This window comes from Neodiprion pinetum, chromosome 1, assembly GCF_021155775.2.
Source record: "Neodiprion pinetum isolate iyNeoPine1 chromosome 1, iyNeoPine1.2, whole genome shotgun sequence".
Classification (NCBI taxonomy): domain Eukaryota; kingdom Metazoa; phylum Arthropoda; class Insecta; order Hymenoptera; family Diprionidae; genus Neodiprion; species Neodiprion pinetum.
In genome coordinates this window covers 34,622,438-34,636,709 of record NC_060232.1, presented here as the reverse complement: position 1 = coordinate 34,636,709, position 14,272 = coordinate 34,622,438, and the positions used below count along the sequence as shown (strand labels likewise).

At 44.6% G+C, this 14,272-nt stretch overlaps 1 protein-coding gene across 1 annotated transcript in view; it reads right to left on the bottom strand.

Moving 5' to 3' along the window:
• LOC124210852 (monocarboxylate transporter 11) overlaps positions 1 to 9,154 on the bottom strand; it is a 74,764-nt gene extending 65,610 nt beyond the window's left edge. The window contains exon 1 of the mRNA XM_046609297.2: positions 8,653 to 9,154. The gene's annotated coding sequence lies outside the window, so the exon portion shown is untranslated. The remainder of the gene's footprint in view (positions 1 to 8,652) is intronic.
• Between the last annotated feature and the right edge of the window lie 5,118 nt (positions 9,155 to 14,272).

Here is a 14,272-nt window from a genome sequence, read left to right as displayed (position 1 = left end):
GCTAACTCACCGTCATAACCACTATCACCTTGCCTATCTTCCTCCAACTACGACAAAGCTGAGCTAAGCCTCCGGTGGTCGAACCTCGCCGTCAACCTTGCGCTACTCTCCGTACCTATGTACTTGTTTATCGAGCCGATCTAACTCACCGGATACACTGTCTACCCCGTTGTCCCGTCGAGTGAGCAATTCCAACTCTCGGATAACCCCGAAACTTGTGACCTCAACGATGCCGCTCCGAAATGATCCAAACATGAAGAGGTTCTTCCTTTTGGCGATTCTTTTGGCGAGAAGTCGCGAATAATAAACACAAGATACTTAGGGCAAGAAATTCAGGTCTCGCTCAGACCAAGTTCTTTGTATACTTTGTCACTCACACGTTTCGATGTAACGAAAACAGTCGAGACTGGTCAGACAGCCCGACTACTCGTGTCGTTTGGTAATTGTGTGCGAGAACGGTCACTGTTCTACTCAACAAAATTAACGTGATCAAACGTTCGGCTCTGAGTGACATCAAATATGGCGTTGCTTAATGGAGCAGTTTGATGTACGTACATGCTTGCCAAAATTCAAAACCCTTCCAATGTTGGGCCGACTTTCCTCTTGTAATTGGACGCTTAAGCTTGTGACATCGTATCGAGGGGAAAATTGATTACAGTCAAAGTACTGTTTCGGAAACTGGCTGAAGCTAAAGTAGGACCTTTGACTCTGAAGACCGCAAGAGTCGGAGGAAATGGTACCACGGTAACTTTTGGACGATATTTTTCTAACGGAATAATATTTTGGCATTCGATAGCTTGCCGAACCTCGATTATGCTCATATATAAGGCGAGAAATAGAATGGTATGAAACAATAACGGAAGCTCATACTGCAAAAGTTATAAAACGTGCCAAGCTTTTTCCTCGAAGCTAGGGATCCCCCGAATGTTGTGTATGTGCGCGGTACGTACCAAATATATGATCCTTACGTATATAGGTACTTCGGGTACGAAAAATTTGCTGACGCGTTTATACGACGAGGCTGCACGAAAGAGACTTCGTTTACAACAAAAAGAAGCGTGGTGAATCTGTACACTGATAAATCGGCACATTGAATACTATTTTCGTTCTAAATCGAGCTAGAGAACTGCGCCGCGTGTTTGGATAAACCGAATAAAAGCTGGAAGTCACGCGTCCCCGGTTATTCTGCTTCTTCTGATCTTATTTTCATCGAATGTCGGTACAGCTTTCGCCTACGTCTGAATCATGATCAAAAGCTTGCCCAAGACTTCAGTCCTCCAGTTTGTGAGAAGAGTGAAAAAAATGAATACCTACACAAGTGTCAAGTACGGAGCACAAAGGACGTTTCATATTTATTAACCAAGGATCGATTTGTGAGAAGAATGTTTGTAGCTACGAATTACTGGAAGCAAACCTTTCATATGCAACGGTAAATGCTTCTTTGGTCGGGTTGCTAAAGTAGGAGGCAGCCTGCGGAATTCTTAGAAGGACGGAATTTTTTATTCAACAGCGTCGCAGCTTCCTCTTACAAGCATGGAAAACTTTCGAGCATAAGTAAGACGCGCATCTCGCGACGTACGTTGGCAGAATGGCAACAGTTATAAGAAATCGGCAAAAGGTCTTGGAAGGAATTTGGCAAAATGGTAAATAAACAGGGGATAAATTTCGTAATATTGCGAAAACAGAGGACTCTCGAGACTTGATTTATTTCAGGTTTACCCACAGCCCTCTCTCGCATAAAACCTCTGCAGGGAAGATACGAGTAATGGAACCGGGGTGAAATCTCTAAAGTTATACGTGAAGGCAGGTACAACAATGCAAACTATATTTGATATAATAGAATACAAAGTCGTACGTCTTTATATATAAATTTGCACGTGCAGGTATATATGATATACATCCGCTTGTGATATAACGGTTCGTGAACGCGGTTATATAAAGAAAAGCTTGAAAAAAATCACCAAAATCCATTGTTGCCGCGATAGAGAAAGTGGCGAACACGCGAGATCATTTCCAGGGTAATACATTCTTCACAATATTCGCCAGGTAGAATTCGGTGGGCGGTCGCAGCTCTTGCGCAAAAAAAAAAAATAAATAAATAAATAAATAAAAATAACTACTCTCAACCTTCCCAGAGCAAAGATTCTTGGGATAAGATGTGGCGATAGCTGCCCGAGGCAATAAAATAAACTATACGCGCCGCTCAAGGCGGATAAGAAACGGGACGGAAAATCGGGACGAAGGTGACGGCGGCTATCTCGCGTGCTTATTTGCATTTATCTACACCGACTCGTAACAATGTAAGCTCTAGTTTCGGGCGCAGAAATAAAAACGAGAAAGAGCAAAGGGAGAAAACAAAGATGGACGAAAAAAAGGTCGGAAACCAACCAGCGCTGATCGTGAGCTTGTCGAAGTACAACTACGCCGGTTTTCATAGCTGTTGCGAATGTTCAGTGCGAGTTTAACCGCCGCCGTAGAATAATTCCACACGCAGGCGGAAGGACCGATTTGCCGATTATTCCCTGCGCTAGGCGGTGCAGCCCTGTGTAAGTCTCCTTGGAGGCATTGAGTCAGTGGCAATCCGCATGAATATATTGTATCTAACTGTGGTTCAGAAATTTCTCTGCAGGCTTCAAGCGAAAACCGTCTCCAGAACTTTCCCTGAACTCCCGGAACTCCCGAGGACTGCAGCGATGCGGAGTTGCTGTGCTGAGACAAGTTTGCGTATACCACGTATGTAATTGTTATCGTGGCAAAGCTCGAAAGCTCCCCGTCTGCACGGTACTCACTCGCAACAGAAGTCAAGCTACTCTCGCTCTGCGTGTAAACCCGGCGTTTCGTACCTATTCGCTGCAGGATCGAAAGTTCATGCTGGCTGGATAAGCACAACGATTATTTGCAAGGTACCTGCGTTGTGTTGTCAATTTTTTGTTTTCTTCTCTTTTTCTCCTCAGCATTTTCAGGGACGACAAAAACAAAAAAATTCAACGTCATTGCAGTCCTGGGATAACAAAGCGAGTGACCGATGGGTGCGTGTCAGTGTGAAATTATTTGTCTCGATTTCAAGCTTTCTCGCTTATTATACTTTTCCTTGGATCTTATCGTGGCGAAGGACGATCATCAAGCGGCATGACGAAGGAATCGGCCATCAACTACCGCTCTGCGAAACAATCAGGATCTTCAAGCCTGTTCATACTCTGCACGTTAAAGTTTCGAACGAACGACGCGGTTGTCGGTGCAGGAATGCTCGCCTTCAAGGATCCCCGAGAATCTTGGAACCATTTGACTGGCGGGAAATTAGACGGCAAGTATCGCGATTCATACCGATACGCTCCGCCGTGCTTACCGGAAAACGCAATTAATTACGAGCGTGCAGATGCGGACGAGTGAAACATAAACAGTCAGGGCATTCCGATTACCCAGAGACACCGTTGGCTCGTTAACGGCTCGTTTGAGTTCGCATTGAAGTAGTTCCAGCTTGTGGGCGAATTTCAGAGGCTTCTCTAATCAGCCCCTCTTTCAGCACGCGCGGCGTAACATCGTGGAGAAGAAACTCATTCCGGAATTAAATTGAATGAAAATTTTTTAAATCTTCCATCCATTTGCCGGGAAAATCCATTACGACTAAACTAATAGGCGTTCGTACGACTCGAGGGTTTAAACGAAAGTCGTTGCATTAATTAAGAAATCCTCTGGCCGCAGCTCGCCGGCGTATCTAATCGGTGAATTTTATCATTCGGTTAGTCGGCGCCATCCGGTTGTCATTCCGCGGCCGTAAAGATTTCAGCAAAATCCTTTTTATTCTTCACCTTTTTCTCTAACGAGGTATTTCGAGCTCGAGAATAAGTCGCGATATCTAAACAACTGTTCAAATGTATACTTTCAAACATTTGCCGCTAGACGTTACTCATCAAGTACCTACCTGATTCATTTAATCCGTAAAAACGTTTCGATTATAAAAAAAAAATTCCCGCATTTATACGGTTAACATCACAAGCCACGTTCGATGTATCGTTCGTTTCAAAATTCATTGAACGCCCAAAGTGTGAAACAGTAGAATTCAAACGAAGGGCTAGACGGATTGGAGATTTGAAGTAGTAAATCAGCAATTTAATCAGACACAGTAACATCGGAACTTGTGGTTCACTCTACAGGCCGGTTTATAACGGCTGGTTGATTAACTGACGCGTGCTAAAATTTTCGATGAGGTTCGACAAAAGGCTCAAATTTCGGCCGTCATTCTACCGCGAGCCTCGTTCATTCCTCTTCACCGCCTTGTTATAATAAACTGTGACAAGATTGAACAAAGCGACACGTAACTCTCGAAATTTAATAGACTTTCTGAAACTCGGCGAGACGCCGTATGCCTGTATATAACATAAAAATACAATATACATACATGGTACAGCATAAACACACATAGATATGTTTATATTGTACAATATGAAAGAGTTTTTATCTCAATCAGCGCCAATATCGCGTAATTAAAGTTTCAAACTAATTATCCGGGGGGATCCCAACGGCGGTGAAAAATAACTTAAATAAGTTGAAACGTGCCCGAGCTGCTGAGACGTTAAATAACGGGCTCAGCAGCGCAACAGGCGAACTTTCTGAAAGAAAGATAACGTGATTAACGACTTATTAATTACAACTATGCGCGGGGATTAACCGTTTTACCCAAAGCAACGATCGGTGTAAAGTAACGTACGCGAGCTTTTTCCTTAGCATAAAAATCATGGGGAAAAGCTGTTCCAACTTCATCTGCTACAGCTGCCGAAATTCTTCTTTAACCTGGATTCCGATCATTCTAGCGAATTTATAAAAACTTTCTCCAAACAATTATTCGACCCTTAAATTAAATTTTGTAAGACAAGAGATTAGCCACACGTGTTCGAATCGGATAATCCATGGACGTGATAGACTTTTCTGCGTAAGTTTCGGTGATGCATTCAGCTTGACATGGGATTGTTCATGTATATCCAAAGAGGATCCTGTATCGACGAGAGACTAACGTATTAGCTAGATTGGATTTGGCTGTTGAGTGCGTTAATCGGGGACCTCGACTCGACTACTGTTATCCTCAATCCATGGTGCCGGGTAATTCGGTTTAATTACTGGACCTGGGTGAACGGTTAATCTTTAATGACAAAACTAGTTTAACGGCTCCGAGCCACATAAGCATGGTTGGAGAAACCGTGCCTGTTACAAGTGTCAACATTTTCAGTATCTAGATGTTGTTGCAGGGTTCGAAGTTCTACAATTATTGCAATCTTCGTAAACTTTACAACAGAATACAATTCTGACAGCATATAGGTATCCTTGAGCCGAGTTACTCCTCGTATAAAGAAAGCTTTTTATAGACGTACAAACATGTCGACATGAGAAAAACTATCGTACGCGTAGATGTAAAACACAATGAACTACAATACGAGTTCCAGAAAGTTTGTGAACCTCGTCGCCTGTAGCACCGATTATTCTCGATGTGGTGAAAAATTAGGGTTTCCCGAAAAGTAATTACGACCTAACGGGATCCGTATTTTCCCTCATTTCTCAAGGTCAGTCGATAGAATGTCGGGTCGCGTAATCGAACCGCATCAATATTTGGCTTGTTTACAGAAGCCATGTAGGGACCGGAGAACCGTTATAAGAACGAGGTCCGCGGGGTTGCGGCGTTTTTACTCTCCTTTTGTCCGTCGCGAGTCGCGAAGGAAGAAGAAGCGGTAGAAGGTTCCCTCGCGAGCGAACAACGATGTCGCATCGTTATTGCCTGCCGCTGTTTTCCACGTGAAAATACCTCCCCGGCGACGACATTGAGGATAACGATTCTCGGATAAACTTGACGGATTTCGAGTGGAACGCGTACACGTGCCTCGAGCCTTGAGTGGGCGGAAGGCTCAGCTGGACCCGGAAGATGGACGAGGGTGAAAACGGCCGGAAACCAGGGACGAGACAGTGCGCTAAATAATCGCGTCAATGTTTGCCGCCGTGTTACAAAAGCGAATCGCCTAAATGCCAGTAAGAATACAAGGGGCGTTCTGGGCGCAGATTCCCTTACCGAAATCTTATCGACACTCCAGCCAAGACACAAACCTTTTTCTAGACTCTTCGGCGGTGGACGACAACCACACTATGGCTGACTTTGTCGGTCATCGGATTGAGGCTTGCAACGAATGTTGACCTTGTACGAATTCCGAGAACTTATTGTCAGCCGAAATTCCGAGAACCACTGAAGATTCCAGAACGCCCCTCGTATTGCTACTGACGTCTCTAGTACAACCACAGTCTTCGAGACGATGAATTTTAACGACAATATTTTACCGAGTGTCGGGGGCAGCCGCTCCGGAGATTTATGCCTTGCCAAAAGCCTCTCGCACTTTTTACCACTTCGCCCTTTTCATCCCCCTTGCCTGACCCTTGCCCTGCGCGAAATACTACAGAGGGTTGAATGCATCCGTATATGACGTGCGGCATGCAACCGCTTTTCGAACTTCGAAATGCTGCTGCTTGGAGCGGCGAAGGCGAAGTCAGGGGTGGAAAACGCGAATCACGTTAACTCTTGCTTTGGCTTGCGGACTTACTTTGCTGGGTCATCAACTTCACCGTCTGTGTTAGCTTCGAAAATGATGGTTGAAACGAATTTCTTTGAAGTTGTCAAAGGCGGCTAAACTACGCTGCAGTGCCGCGCAATCAATCGCTTCCGTAAGATATAATAAACACGAAGTCAGCTATGTGCACGTAGATACGTTGCAATGGGAAACGTTACCCGACGTGCAGACGAGGATACATATGCGCCCTTAATCCCTGTTGCAGCGCGACGTCTGGTTAACGTAGAGTATAATGCCAATTACTCTAATCCTGCAGAATTGTCGCATATTGTTAATTAGTCACAAACTCCCAGAGCGCAAACGAGGGGAAATCATTGTGCTTTACCACTGCTTTTGAACCAACGCTTACAGTGCAACTGTATTTTCTACATTACAACGTTCGTGATATTTGAGAATAATGAATCAACAATGCAAAATCGCAGAGGAATTGTGAAAACAATCGCATTACGAAACTGGAAGTCGCGTCAACAATATGCGTAGAGAAAAAATAAGGTATAAGAAAACAAAACAAAATACACGAGAGGGTGTCTGACTTGAATAATGCAAAGTCAAGAAGATCGTTCGATCCAACAATCGCCTGGACGGCAGTGCGGCGTTGGCATCCGAAGTGATTTTGCCAGTTTCGAAGTAACGGTGCCAAACAAAGATACACTTCGACCTTGTACCTGCTCCCGAGATTCGTCATCATTAAGGATTTCAACAAATATTCGCCCGTGATACACCCGTTTAAATATTAAAAGAAATAGTCGGACAGGGGTCCGCATGAATTTGGCGGGGAAAAAATGGCCGCCGTGCAGAGTGCGCGTAATAATTACGTAAAAAATCCGTTCATAAAGGGTATACATGCATATACTCGCGCCCCTTTCTGAAATTTCTGAGGCTTTACCTGCGACTTATTGTTGGTAATTATGGTTATCGAACAAGGAGCTTCTGGGAACCTTCACGGATCGCGACACATGATCGCAGAACACAGAGAGGCTGCTTGAGGATTGTGGCTACCTAACTGTAATTGCGTTGATTAAGCAGCGTGGAATCAGCTCGCGTTTCTCTAAGCCGTATTACCGTACACACGTGCGGGAGAATTCCGGAGGACAGGTATTCGCCTCCAGCTGAGCACGCAGACGGTGTGCAGGAGCCAACCCCTGTAGAAAAATCAAGTACTTTACGTACCAAAAATTTCAGGGGCGACGCAAGCGGGTATGCAACAGGTGCAGCGGGCCTGGATGTCGCGGGGCCGAAGCTGAGTGTCGAAAAAAATAAAATTGAGGGTAAAAAAAAGAGGTTAAACACGGTTCCAGGGGCGGGCTTATACGTTTCGCGGTGTTCGGGCTGCGGCGACCCGGGCAGGATGCAATTAAATCTTGATTAAGAGAAAAAGCGCGAGGGTTAATCGAGGAAATTACAGAGCTCTTCCAGGATAATCGCCCGGGGCTTTATTCTCCTGCCCCGTATGGGGGGGAACCGATGCGGTCCGATATTTGCCTCTCATTGCACGCGGCGAGGCAATTGCAAGACGCTTTGCCAAATGGACGGTGGATGATGCCGCGATCCCGTTATCGCGTTTTCCGTACCGTTTCAGCGCGAGTCTCACGCGGCGCCAGTGACAGAGACGAATGCCCGTCGGTCTGCGACCCTGTAATCGGAACCACCCCGCGCCCGAATTTGTTCCTGGAGGGCTGACGGATTGTCGAGAACGCGAAGTTACGCGCGTCCCGGATTTTCCTACCGGGTGGCCGCGGACTTCCGTCTCTCTATCCGAGCCCGCGGAGCTTTGAGGGATGAAAACGTGCTCCGAGCATCCCGCGACGTCTCGTCTCCTCGAGAGTTGCATTCAAATTAAGTATCGCGTCGCGCGGCGGTCGAAGCTCAACCTCGAGCTCATCGCACAGTTTCCACTCACTTCGCGACTCTCGAGGGTGTCAGAGGTCGGGGGAGAACGAACGCGAGCAGACTGCAGACGGAAAATTTTCGGCCTCACCCCCGGTGACGGGGCTCCGAAATAACGACAGGCTCTTAATTGCACTCGACGATCTACCGTATACTTTACCTCTGCAAACTCGGGGGAGCGACTCCTTCAAAGCCTCCAAATAACAGGGTCCTCCACGCACCTCCAGCAGGACCGGGATCTTGGATACCACGACGGACACGTGACCATGTGAATGCGAAAATTCACAGAGGCTCCCGCAGCCGTGAAAAATATATCATAGGATACACCGGAAGATGTTGAGAACCAGTACGAATTTAAAAAAACCAGTCGTGTAAAATGAAGATTAAAAAAGGAAAGAAGATTAGACAATTACGAAACGAAACACTTCTAGCGGTGTTCAATGCCACAAGTAAATTCGATGGCGAAATTCTTCGCCGGAAGATTTATGTCATGTTATAGATGTGGCGGTTGAACGGTCATCACACTCTGACTGCGCGACGAAGCCGCGATTCCAAGGCCTTCTAAGCACGTGAACATTTTCCTCCCAGGGGCTGCTGTGCTTTCGGCGTTCGCGGTATCAAAGCTTTTCGGAACTCCGTTGCTCGATCGACTGCCCAGGGCAAGAGCCGTCGCGCGACTGAACGTGCCGTGCCCAGCATCCCTATCGCGTCGCCCTCGAATCACCCTCGCCCCCCCCCCCCCCACCCCACCTCACCCCACCCCTCCCCGTCCTCCTGCTCCATCACCCACTTCGCTCTCTTCCGCCCAGAACAACCCGGTGCCACGCACACCCACCACCACGCACACAATTCGGCGACGCGTGCAGACACAAAGAAATCCTCGCGCCCAGCATCGGGCCTGTTATACCTGGTGGTACCGCAGCCCGACTTCCGCAGCTCGGCTACAACCCCTCGAGATCAATGACGGGAGTCGATGGGATATTTTTAAATCCGAATGTCTATTCGTTCTTACACTAGATCAAACGGTTCGCCGACATGCGTGACAATTGCCTCGGAAGAGAGAATAGAATCACACTGTTCAGAGAATTGAATGTCGTAGTTTATCTTTTTTGTGTTTTTTGTTTTTTTCTATCGTTTCAATATCAAGGATAATTTTGAATAAGTCGAATAAGGTGTTTATTGAACTGATGCACATATTATTTTTGCTAAGAAATTTATTAAGCATGATTTGAATATATGTAGAATGGAGTCAAATTTTCTCCTTGACTAATCTTCTATGCGAAAATTATCATATCGAATAATCCGGTGCGAAATACTTGCGGCACACCTCGGAAATAAAATACGAGCCTTTTATCCCCTGACTTGACTGCGAACACTCTCCCAGGTTTTCCGTATGCTTGATTGAAGTAAAGAATCAAATACATGAACTGTCGTGACCGGAATTATCTGGATATTTTCACGATAACAATGCCGTTCGGTAAAACCGAGTTTCGAAAATTTTTTCCTTTCTCATAACGGGTAACAATGTTGCGTATATTTTGTTTACCCGCGTAATTGCTCACAGCGTAAAACAAACAAATGAAGAATCCTGCAAATTCGTATCATGCTAAAAAATTAAAAATATAATTGCACGCTGAAAATTGGTGTTGAAAAGTGAAAAAACGTCGGTATGTATGTTACATGATGAAAAGAAAAAAAGAAACGAATCAAATAATGCGTAGTATAAACAAGAGGTGAATCTATATATGTATATACAAATATGTATTCGCACATGAATTTATTATACGTAGTCGATAAATCGAAAAATGTACGCACTGACGTGGATGAGGGATTTCAATCAGCCCGAATATCACGTTATTCGAAAATATCGAGTTACGCAGAAATGCATCTGCGGCCAGTGGCTGGAACAAATGAAGATACGTGTATAAAAAATTTCATTTTCAGCACATGGACACAGTCCTAGTTACCGTAAAATCCGATTTCCTCATCGCGGCCGTTTACAGGGTCCGGAACAGTTCCGAGCTACTATAATTACTGCTCGTGGGATCAACCAGCAAGGGTGAAAAAAATAAAATAATGTTAAAATTGAAATTACGCATCGACTATATTCTTACGACGAGCCATTCTCAGCGATTTTTTTTACACCAACTCACACTTTCACCAACTCGACACTCTTGTAGGCGTGTGATAAATGGGCAAGGAAAACAGTTCCAAAGGGATAGAAAAACAGTTTTTCTCCCGAGGTTGGGGGCACGTGCGTGCGGTTTTTGCGCTTGCAGGTCGGGGCTGCGGTTGGCTGGACGAGAAGTGAGGGATGGGGCGTAAAGAGCGGTGGAGAAATGCTGAAAGAGATCCGACCCGCTGTCGTGAGGAGGGAGAGGCTGCTATACGCTGCCCGCTGCAGCGAACGTGGGGCTGAAATATACGCGAGCTGGCCGTTTCCACCGAAAAGCTCATTGTGTGTCACTGTGCATTCATGAGCTTTTAGTCGAGTTTAAAGTTCACCGGGGTGCACCGCATTCCGATGAATACGTATTACATAATGTACATAGATACACGGTTGGATATCGTGTGGGTAATATAATATATATGTATAACAAGTGCACGTGCCTTATTCCCGGCACAAAGACGCGGCAATTTGTGACGTATAACCATCCGAAGGACATTATTTATAGTCGCACCGCATATCTACGGATGCCCGAGAATTCTAAATTTAAAGATTCCAAATTTTTACTCCCTCGCCGAGCCGACGTCCTGCGGTCCTGAAGAATTTTATTACACAATACACATATTGTCTTTTTCGGGCAACGAGGTTTGATACGAGGCGGAAGATTTTTTAGGACAGCGTCGAGCGCGTCGAGTCCCTCGTATCTATGCTAAAGCAAAATATATATTCGATATCGCGAAGTGTCTCTAACGGACCGGCGATACGTCAGTTACATAAGGCACGTAGGTAGGCATCTGTTAGGTATTGTTGAATAATGTATTGATACAACTGTTTCACGAGCGGGTTATAGGCACGTGCATAATTGAATGAGCTGACTAGCGAACGGAATACGAGCGTACGTACGTATTTTCACACGTGCCGACCGTGCTGTTTTTCCGTGAAACATTCCCATCGTAATTAGACACGTTTGGTATTAGATGTATAAATTTTCACTCCAACAATGTGATTTCCAATATCATTATACGCGTCCGAGCTACTCGTTCCTTCGCTTGTATTGCGAACATCAAATTATACACCGTACACGCGAATATTAACAATTTGCAAATTGCAGTACCGATTCGGATATAATGAACGTGACGAATCCTTTCAGCAGGCCGCAAAATAGAACAGCAGACGCAGCCTCGCCGTCTGAACTTTCATGAAATGTACGCATGAAAATTCTTGAATTCTTCAAGCTCTGCAACAGTCACTGGGTGGTCGACATCCGCCATAAACTTAGCCGACAAGGCACCTGCCTCTCTTCTTAATTATCATGCGAAAGCCCTCTCAGCTTACCGGCGATAACTCCGTGATAACCCCTGGGTGATCCATAAGAGGAAACCATCGGAACAGGGGTTGTAGCGTTGTGCGAGTCAAAGAGCAGAGCATTTATCTTGTAGGAGGATAGAAAATTTGCCGCGGCTGAGAAGGAAGAACATTATAACAGTGTCGAAGAAAAGGGAAATTTTTTAAAACCCGATGTATAGTAATCTCCGACTCCTAGTATTCGCGGGATCTACAATATGGTCGCGATTTGCGTGAGAAAATGAAATCGACTGGATGGCAACACAAATATAAAACAACGTGAAAACTCTTGTTGCGACAATCAATTTTTCATTCGTCATTTTAATAGGCTGAAATGAGTAATAATTAACGTCTGTCACGCATACTGAATTATGAAATAGGTTAACAACACCCCTTCGTAAATGAAAACTGTTTCAATTCGTAAACACGCGAACGATTATTCTCGCCCCTGAAGAAGTTATTCATCACATTTGGCAGACAATCGAGTTTTCACGCGCTCGTGAACCTCGTGCTATTGTCCAAGTTGCAAAAACCTCGGTAAGAACAAGGTCACACAAGGGTTCGCAAACTTTCACTGGGTTATCGTTGGATTTCCCTCTCTTCGTGAGAATACGCGAATTGCACCTGCTCAACTTACAGAGAAACGTTGCTCTCGGCGTAACGAAATTGCCATCCTGATAATTATTTGCCTCCTTCTTATCGTTACCATCAATCTTCACGCGTTACCCGAAAATATTTGCATCAACGCGAGAACTACAAACTTGTCTGTTTCTACTTACTCCGTGTTTTATATACCTAGGGCCATTCTTGCAGCCATTTCCACTTACGTATGTTCGTTCAGCCGTTTCTACTTACAAATGTTTCATTCCGAGGTGAGGCCGTATTTCTTATCCTAGACGCGTTTCGGCTTACAAGGCCCAAGACCTGCCTATTAAAGCTCGATAAAAATTTGAAGCTCACTTACGACTAACTTTCTGATAGAAGAATACATATTATCTATATCCAGCACAACCCCAGCAAACAACGCAATGTGTGGACGCAAGAATATGATGGATTAGAGCACATCGTTTGGGCGGGAATAGATATATTTTCACCATCCGGGATACGGTCTTTGATAAGGCATGACGTAGGCTTAATCTTGAAGGATGCATCTCGAGCGAAGATGAAGTGATTTCTTGTGGAGTATCGACTGGAAAATTTGTCACCCCAATTTCTGTCGTGCAGCGGTGTAACCCGTTGTTTGGCGTTTAGTCACGGTAGGTGCAAATCAGTCGCGAATTATTAGTACTGAAAGAAAACTGGAGTCCGAGACGGCAAACAAGCTCTATGATCCGATGTATTAAGCTGCTAAAATTTTGTTTGGAAGAAAAAGGAATCTCGCTTCATTCTTCTCGAAGTTAGTGTTTTTTTTAGCCGCAATACAACGTACTCCTTCGATCGAATGTTTTTGTGCGGACGGAGCTTGAACCCTGCCGCACAAAAACATCTCGATCAGCGGATGAGTGAGTCCATTAATGGTATGCGCTGGTGCTGGTAATATCGGTGAATTGTTGTAACAACACTCTCTTGGTGCAGAAGAGATTTATCGATCACGCTTGAAAAAAGAAAAATAACTACTTAGAATGGCTCGCTCGAGAACAATTTTACTTTACTACTGTGCGAGAGTGAGAGGAAGTTTGTTCGAAAAGTACACTTAATCCTGTGCAGCCACTTCCCCTGAGTCTACCCTGTTGTATTGGAAATTGAGAGAAGCCGTGAAGTTACAACATCGTACATATGAATATTCTAATACCGTTTAAGGAAGGTCTTCGCCTATAGCTGCGTAATTCTGGTTCTCTGCTGCAAATTTGTAGAAATAATAGAGCAGGTATTTGTCTTCACGCTCTTTGAGTAAATATTGTAAAGTTTTTTTTTTTTTTTAATTCAATTGTAACATGCAAAACATTAGGGATTACAATTTACCAACATTTCACCTAAAATATCTCCATCTGCTGTTGTCTGAAATTTCGTTACGATCGTTGACCATGCCCATTCCCATCTGTCTTGTCAGATTAAGATTATAACATTAAGCAGAGACGTATTGCCAGCTTTTACCAGGGCCAGCAATCGGATAGATATGCAATTTAATTTCGTATGTTACTTTTCAGAATGTGTAATTTTTTGTAATAATCTAAAGGGGTCAGCTTTTTTTGTGATTTTCGGGACTGAAAAAATTTTCTCCTGAAAATCGGGGTTCAAGGCTAATTGAATGCCTCAAATACCCAAAAAA